Source organism: Acanthochromis polyacanthus, chromosome 4 (assembly GCF_021347895.1).
Source record: "Acanthochromis polyacanthus isolate Apoly-LR-REF ecotype Palm Island chromosome 4, KAUST_Apoly_ChrSc, whole genome shotgun sequence".
Classification (NCBI taxonomy): domain Eukaryota; kingdom Metazoa; phylum Chordata; class Actinopteri; family Pomacentridae; genus Acanthochromis; species Acanthochromis polyacanthus.
Window position 1 is genome coordinate 45541605 of NC_067116.1, and position 9675 is coordinate 45551279.

The following is a 9675-nucleotide window of genomic DNA, read 5'->3' on the forward strand; positions in this document are numbered from 1 at the left end:
ACTGATGGGACTCAGAAACACCCCCACAGTTTAATCAGCTGTTCCTTGGATCATTTCTGATGGATAAGTCCTGATAAGTCCTCAGAGGTGGATTTGTAGCAGGATCACAATCAGCTGATGTAGTGTTCACTGGTTGTCATGGTTACAGTGACGCCGTGCTGCTATCTGGTAATGATACAGAAATCTTTAACCAATCCATGGATCCAGACTATAAACTGCATCACTGCCAGAATCTGATCACTTGGTCCTTGAGTCATTTCTGACTTTCACTGGAAATTTCATCTGAATCTGTTGGTCTGTTTTTGAGTAACGTTAACCCTAACCCTAACCCTACAGACAGATTCACAGACAAACGTACCCCGATCATTACATAACTCCATCATGCTCCTTGGCAGAGTAAGAAAAACACAAACGGCAACATGAAAGACACAAACGTTACCATTGCACCACCACAACTGAGTTAAATCCTGATGTCAGATAGAGATAGTCAGGGTAAACACGGGTAAATGGGAGATAAGATTAGATAAGGTGTTGTTTATATCACCTACAGAGGATTTTTTCCGCCACATATTGAGACATCCAGCCATCCGCTAAGCATAACATAAGTGTGTTTTTAATGCATGATTTTAATGTGTGCCGTCTGCTTTATAGACAAAAAAATCAGATATTGTGCACATTACCATCTAAAAGTTTGGGGTCATCCAGACAATTCCATGAAAACTCCCACTTTTATCCATGTGCTAACATAACTGTACAAGGGTTTTCTAACCATCAATGAGCCTTTCAGCACCATTAGCTAACACAATGTAGCATTAGAACACAGGAGTGATGGTTGCTGGAAATGTTCCTCTGTACCCCTATGGAGATATTCCATTAAAAATCAACTGTTTACAGCTACAATAGTCATTTACCACATTAACTATGTCTACACTGGATTTATCATTCATTTAATGTGATCTTCATTAAAAAAAAGATTTTCTTTCAAAAATCAGGACATTTCTAAGTGACCCCAAACTTTTGAACGGTGTTTTAACAAATGATTCACCAATATTGAAACTAATCATTATTTGCAGCTCTAATTTCATGCTTTTACTGCCACCAAACCAAATAATAACAACAAAGGACCTTTAGTATTTTAAAGAACCACAGAAAATTCATGAGGAACCTTCTGCTAAATGAAGACCTTCTTCAGCTTGAGATGGCACTTTGAAGAACTGTTAGTTGTTTGTCTGACAGCAGCTGTGAAGTCAAACTTTGTTGGAAAACAGCCTCAATTTAGCACCAAATGTTATTAGAAATATTAAATTAAAGAGTTAATCCACTGTGTTAGCGTCAGACTGTGTCCATGTTTACCACAGTGTGGACATAAACAGGATGTGAAACTGGGTGGTTTAGTCAATACTGGACAAAATGGAAAACAAACGGAGCAAAAACAAGAATAAAAGAGTCAGTGTAGTTTGAGTAAGGTTGCAAATAAATGAGACAAAACTACAGAAAATGTGTTAACTCAACTTTTCTACAAGTTTGTTCCAAATACGTGGCTGAAAGAAACTTAGATTCTTCTGCAAACACAATACAGCCGAATACTTCCCTCATATTCAGAGCTTTGAACCAGATATTAAACATCTTCAGACGTCTCTGTAACGGAGCTTTATGAATTCATGAGTCCAGAAACCTCATTAAAATGTTCTCTGAATTATTCAGAGCCCTCATATCTTTTTCAAATTTCTGTAATCTATTATATCTGTGAATTTTAAACCACAGTATGAAGGTCTGAATGTTGCATCAAAGCCTTTAAGTGTGCTGGAAGAACAAAGATCTGGTGAGAAAATGTCCAAACACTCATTTCATTATTATTATTAAAGTCAGAAAAAATGAACATTTTGTCTTGAAACGCTGTGATAGGTGATTAAATATTCATTATTTATACGTTTTTAATCACAGAATGTAGCTCTAACCATGAAAAAGTTCTAAAATACCCCAAAATGATGAAATACATTGTGAAAATTATAATCTCTGCTCTCAGTAGAAGCTCTTTCCTTTTGATTTTCACACAAGTTAACATGGATATTAATATTTATAACCTAGATATCGGTGACACTGATCAGCATGTCCGCTCTGTGTGCAGCAGGCAGCAGCCTTAGTGATCATATGATTGCAGGTTCGACCATGAGTTGTTTCTGCAGCTGAATTCCTGACATTTTCTGCAGGATTGAAATACTCGTGAGGTTTGTAGGAATTCATCAAGAATGTTCCTTCGTTCCAGGCAGCCAATCAGAGCGAGAACTGGATAAACGAGGAATCAGCCTGCACTGCTGACGGCATGACACAGCAGAGAAGTTACAGAAAGCAGAGGTAAATGTGTGCTTTTACGATGGATTTATGAGGAACAGATCAAAGTTAGGAAATAAAATACACTCTTCAACGTAGAAAAGACCATTAGCACTGTGGAGGAACATCTTAGTCTAAAATACTTCTTTTAATAACCATTTTGTAGAGTTTGTTGTTTAGTTTGAACTCTTTATTTGATATTATTATTATTTATTGTGTTATTGTAGTATTTATTTCCATGAAAACATAAGAAAAATGTGAGGAAATAGAGTAAAAATAATTTTTTTGTACATTTAGTCAGAGTTAAAGGAGCTTGGTGTTCATGTAAAGAGTAATTTGCACCAAATTCTGTATACAGAAAGGTTTTAATTATGCAAAACATGCTCTAAAACTTGCATTAATATCTCCACTATTGTCCAAAATAATAACTGAATGTATATTAGGAATTAAAAATCCATTCTCAGACGTAGAAGAGACCATTAGCGCTGTGGTGGAACGTCTTGAGTCTAAAATGCTTCTTTCAAAAACATGTTGTGGGGTTTGTTGTTTAATTTAAACTCTTTATTACCATTATTATCATTTGTGGTATTATTATAGTGTTTATTTCACCTAAAACACAAGAAGAATGTTGGAAAATATTGTAAATTTATTTTCTTTTTTTGCACATTTAGAGAACTTTTATGGATGTGAGTAATAGTGTTAAGACTAATTTGCACAGAATTCTGCCTGCAGAAGGGTTTGAGTTTGTCCTAACCTGCAAAACAATCTCTAAAATTTGCACTAATATTGTCCAAAAGTGCTGCATAAATGAATGCCAAAACCTCAGGAACCCTTTCTAAGTTATCAGAGGTTCTTCCTGCAACTTTTTCTCAAAATTGAGCTCCTAAAAATTCCTTCAGAAAACCCCGAAACAAGCAGTTTTCCTTAAATATCCCCAAATTTCTGCTAATTCTAACAGGGTGTTTGTGTTATTTCATTAAATACATTCATGTACGTTCTGTGCTGGAACATGCTCCGACATGTCTGTAGGTGTCATTAATGGTGTTAATAAAGCCTGTGTTTTATTTAGGCGTGCCGTTTCACAGCTCTGCCGTTGTGCAATCGTCTGTTTGGTTTTCATTTGCAGAGAATTAAAGCTATTCTTCTCTGTATGAGCTGCAGCTGTGCTTCGTCATGCTCAGACAAGACAAAATGTCTGTCAGCAGAGAAGAAGAAACGACGAAATTATGTTGATGTTCTTCATTTTCAGTCAAACAACAGATAAAACTGGCTGCAGGACTTCCAAACTTCTCAGGTTTCCCCGTTTTTATCACTCAGCAGCTGCTTTTGAAGATTAAAACCTGCTGCTGTTGGGCAGCTGCTCGTCTGTGCTGTCCAGTCATCTTCTCTTTAAGTTCCTTTTGTTTCCACTCTGCTCACATCTCAGCTCTCTGAATGTCCTTTTTTCCTTCAAGGAACAAATGTGGTCTGAACAAACTCTTAGATGAACGTAGCAAATGAACAGTAGAACTCATGCTATGTTTAATAGTGAAAGTAAGAACATTTATGATAGGGGTATCATCTTAGAGTCCAGTGGAATACTTACAGACAACATGGATCCGATCCAGCTGATCATCTCCCTCCAGAAAATCTGAACTTTGTCACCTTCTCAAATGCAGTGTATGAATGTTACAGTTATAGCATGTATCAGGTAGATTGCTATTATATTTGTTTATCTTTGTTTGCATTAACCATTTGTACTGTAGTAATGGTAAATTAGCATTAGCTGTTTGTGTCTGGGCCTCCTTGACAGCTGTTTTTGTCATTATTATTAGTAATATGACAGTAGGCATACCTCTGTCTGTCTGTCTGTCTGTCTGTCTGTCTGTCAGCAGCATCACTCTAAAACAGACCAACGGATTCGGATGAAATTTCCAGTGAAGGTCAGAAATGACTCAAGGACCAAGTGATCAGATTCTGGCAGTGATGCAGCTTATAGTCTGGATCCATGGATTGGTTAAAGATTTCTGTATCATTACCAGATAGCAGCACGGTGTCACTGTTTCTGAGTCCCATCAGTTCCTGCTGCATATTTAGGTCACGTGATCCGGTATCCGTACATAACATACACATGCAGAACACACGCCTGTGCTCAGAGCAGGTCATTTAGTTTGTGGGTACGTCTGTATTAAATAGACACATTCTATGCTGCTGTGAATTCTGGAACAAATTGTTTAAAGATTTAATCTGTCAGAAATGATTCAACGACTGAGCAGCCTTGGAGGAGGACTGCTCTCTCTGAGTGCTTTTCTTGTTCAAAATACTCTCCTTTAAATCCTCTCCCTTGCTTCCATCTAGCATCCTAAATATTTAACTCCACACCGACTGGGCCGAATGCTTTCATACACACAAGTGTGTCTGAAGGAGATTAAGGATTTAAGCAGATTAGATTAATGAACTCCTGATTGTAATCTAGGGTTAATTCATTTTGCTGCACTTCAGCCCCCACCCCCCACCCCCTGGCTGGAGGCCAAACTGGGCTGGGGTCTGTATGTTTGTGTGTTGGCGTTGTGTAACCGCTCATTAATTACTCCCAGCCAGGCACGCCACTAATCAGACCCCCGTGATTCCTGCCGGTGCCCCCAGCGTGGCGGTGTTTGGAGGACAGTAACCGTCGCTCCATTGTTGCTGCAGACTCACTGTACTGTTTGTTCCTCCAGAGCAGGTGGTCTGAAGCCGAAGGCGAGGCTCTCTAACGGGTCGTCCTCAGCATCAAACAATGCTCTGATGACTTTCTATTTCTGTAGGCGACTCCTAGCTCCTCGGGCTGTCTCAGTCTGAGCAAGTGTTTTATTTATTCAGCCTTTTCACCAGATTAGCTGGAATTACAACGCAGTTTTCTATTAATAGAAGCACGTTAATAACACTCCCTGTTTACAGTCACACCTCAGGATGGCAGGCTGGACATTAATCCAACATAATACTGCGATGAACCAAGAAAAGATGGAAAAACTCGATTCACACAACACACAGTGGATCTAATTAATACATTAAAGCCTGAATTTCTTCTCACACACTAACTCTCTCTCACATGATGGAATAACTGTTACATAAAGGCTGATAAATTTGATTTAAAAATCTCAAAATCTGAATACAACTACTGACCATTGTGACTCCATTTATACAGGCATGTTGATTAAAGTCCGTATTTACAGTAACTCTCTCTCTAAAGTCACGTAGCATCAGTAAATGCTGGTGTGGTTGGAATGAGAGCTCCATCGTCTACAGTCAACAGCAGCTCTAGTCGCCTCCACAGTTCCACTTCCTGTCATCTCTTTGATGTCGTCCAGCCAAATCGCTGCAGGTCTCTTTGTTTTTCCGTTAACTGTCCATTGAATGATTGTTTTTTCCAGGCAGTGATGTCTGGTAGCGTGAACAAAGCCGCTGAGTTTCTTTGCGATGATGTTAGCAGCTCTTAGCTCCTTGAGTACTGATGCATTTCTTCTCTTGTCTGTCCGTGGTGTCCTCAGTGGTATCTAATCCTAACCTTATCCTCAGGATCCTGCAGCACCACATCTCTAAAGAAACCTCTCTTTTTATCTGCTGACTTCACAGTCCAGGATTGGAGCCTTTTGATGCCACTGCAAAGGCTGCTGATCTCAGTAGTCTGACTTTTAGGGAAGAAGGAAGTCTACTTCTCCATAGCTTGGTCATGTTTTGCAGAACGCCTCGGGCCATTGCTCGTCTGCTCTGATCTCTTGGGTGCATTTCTCTTTTGATGACTGAGCCCAGCAACTCAAAGCTTCCCACCTCTGCTATTCCATCACCGTCCACAGAAAAGATTCCATCTGCATCACCGTGGCTATCGTCAACAACCGGGATTTTGGTCTTTTTTGCGTTCAACAACCGTCCTCTGTATAGCGGGTCCATCAGGTCCTTACTACTACAGACCAGGGTGGTGTCGTCAGCATATCTTACATTCATTATTCGTTGCCCATCTACTTTAACACCTCTGTGAAATTCTTCAAATCTCTCATGATCTGTTCGGTGTTGACGTTAGAAAGATGTGGAGATAAGATGCATCCCAGTCTGACCTCTCTTTTAATCTGGAACCGGTCTGTGTCATCTCTGCTTGACTCCTGGTCTCCATAAAGTTCACCGATCAGCTTTACGATGGTGGAAACTCACTTCCCTCATGATATTCAACAGTTTCTGGGGGCAGACACAGTAACATCTCACCTCTAATGGTAAATAATTATGTGATGGGAGAATAAAAAATGGAAAAAACTTGCTTTAAATTACGCAAAAAAAATGTAATTAATGTATTAAAATCTAAATTTCTTTTTAAATACAACCTAGTGGGGAGAATCAGGAAAAAAACAGTCTAATACTAATTAAATTAGTGTTAAATAAAAGCTGATCAACTTTATTTAAAATATCTCAAAATCTGAATTTACCTGTGTGTGCATAAAATCCCCAATAATGTCCACATGATCAATATATACTCTTTGAATATTTACTGGTAGCACATTTTAAAAGTCAGAATTGGAGTCTTTGTTTGAGATTTACTGTTAGAGTGAGTTTTATTTAGTGGAAGACATCGCCACCATGTGGCAAATGTGTGCACATGTGGCTGTTTTTGTCTGTACAAAAATGATTATTATAACAAAGTAGTGCATTTATTTTCTGTAGTTGACGCCTGTTCTTTGTAGAATAGAAGAGAATGTCTTTATTGTCATTGTACAGGTACAGCAAAACTGAAGGTTCAATCCTACTGTCGGTGTCATAAGAAAGGTAAAAGACTGGGATAAAAAAACATGTTTCATCCACACAAACAATCATCAGTCATTGTGTAGTTTTAGTCTGAAGTAAGTCTTTTATTTTTTGACCATTTTTTCTTTTGGGTTCGTCGATAAATTCAGTCTTTACTGACTGTTGTGACGTGGTTTTCCATTTATACTAGCATGTTAACAAAAGTCCTTTTCTGCAGTAACACCTCACCTCTGATGCAAAATAATTGTGTGATAGACAAAGAAAAATTGGAAAAACTTCCTTTAAAGAACACACAGTGGAAGGAATTAGTGTTTTAAAGTCAGAATTTCTTCTCAAATACAACCTATACGTGAATTTCTGTGGAAAAAATTAAATAAAACTCCTAAAAATCTAAATTTAACTTCATGTATATTAAAATATTTAATAATGTCTATGTAAATAATATTTTCAGAATATTTGTTGGGAGGGCATTTTCAAAATAATCCAAACAGAATCAGAACTCACAGGGCCGGACTCATTTTCAGCCTCAGACCGGCCCACTTAAGATCACGACCTATTACTATTAAAATCATGTAATTCTAGCCTTGTCTTGTAATTCAGTGAGTTTTTCTAAAATATTTCGTATTCACTGCAGTAAGGGTTGCTTCTCAATGAGGATTTATTCCAACATGAGTGCACATCTCCAGCATTATTCTTTACAACAATATCAGAATCTACATTCTGCTCAAATAAGTGTTCAAGGATATCCAAACCTTAAAAAGGAAATAAAAGAAGAAACAAAAATATTACATTTAAAAAATAAAAAATAAAAGGTGTTGCACTTTCTAATAACACTATCATCTCTTTTTCCTCTGCAAGGAAACAGTTCCATCACAACTTAAATTTCACAAATATGAGAACATCAGTTAAAGGGCTGATCTCCAGCACTAATGTTACAGCCCTGTGTCCCTGTCTGCCTCTTCCTGCCTGATAATTTGTGTTTTGTGTGTTGGTTGTGCTGCTGTCGCTCCGCCTCTGTGTCCATCCCACCACACCTGCGACATCGGGAGCTGAAGCTGGATTGGACCAGAGGTGGGACTACCACTGCGATCAAGGTTCCAGGAGCTGATAAAAGGGTCAGGTGATGCCAACATCGGGTGGCAGCTCTTGGAGAAGGGAGCTGTCCGGACCGTTCTGTGAACTTTAGTGTGCGTCTGAAAGCTAGACAGGCGTGGAACTGTAATGAGTTGGACAGTGTGCGAAATCTTGGATAGTGGAAATCTTTGTTAGCTTTAGTTAGGGTTGTTGCTGCTTATGTATGCTTATTTTTAGATCCCATTATTTGTATTAGATGTATTTTATTAATTTTCCCATAGTCTGGATTTTCCTTCTTGGAGAGGGTCTTCTTTTTTACATTTGTTTGTTTTTCTTTTGATTTCAGCAGCACCCATTGTTGCTTTCAGACCACTCACTTTTGTTTGGGTTGAAATCTGCCCTTATAATAATAATAATATTAATAGTAATAATAATAATAATAATAATAATAATAATGAACAGACTGAACTCTGAGAAATCAGTGCTGGTTTATTTTAACTACTGTTGTGACTTGGTTACCCTAGACAGCCGGGTTGTAACGCTATTCTTTACAACATCACAATGTCCTTTTTTGCAATATCAAATATCAAGCAAATTAGTGTTCACAGATATCTAATCCTCATGAATAAAGGATAATTATTGCACTGTTGTCTGCGAGTTTGTTTTTCACAGTATAACATAATTTGCTAATGAAATTTTAAAATGCTTTGATTTTCATTTTATATTTACAATAACAAGAAAATAAAATCAGTAAGAGACAGAAACAAAAAAAGGTCCGTATTTTTATTTTCTGAGACCAGAAGTGGTCATCAGCAAGTGTGGAGCCAAACAGAGTACTGTGCATAGACTGTATATAATGGATTTTTCGTTAGTTTTCATGGTCAAAATGAGAGTTCAGGTGGATGATCTTAAAATAAATCAATATTGATTTTTTATAGAGTGTTAAAGTTTTGCAAAGCCAGGGGGTGGGGCTACTTGATAAACAGTTTGGAATGATTGACAGGTCCTATGGAGGAGACACAGACTGTATATAAAGATATACAGTCTATGGGAGGAGACAGCTCAGACTCTGCTCTCCTCATTTGGATTATCCATCCATCCATCCATCCATCCATCCATCCTCTATACATCACTTTATCCTCACTAGGGTCATGGGGGGTGCTGGAGTCTATCCCAGCTGACTCTGGTGAAGGCAGGGGACACCCTGGACAGGTCACCAGTCTGTCACAGGGCTACATATACAGACACACAATCACACTCACATTCACACCTACGGACAATTTAGAGTAACCAATTAACCTCAGCATGTTTTTGGACTGTGGGAGGAAGCCGGAGTACCCGGAGAAAACCCACGCATGCACAGGGAGAACATGCAAACTCCATGCAGAAAGATCCCAGGACCAGGCCGGGATTTGAACCGGGGATCTTCTTGCTGCAAGGAGAAACCACGATATCACTGTGCAGCCCTCGTACACGGACCTTTCTAGGTATTAAACATTTCATTTTTGTTCTTTCATT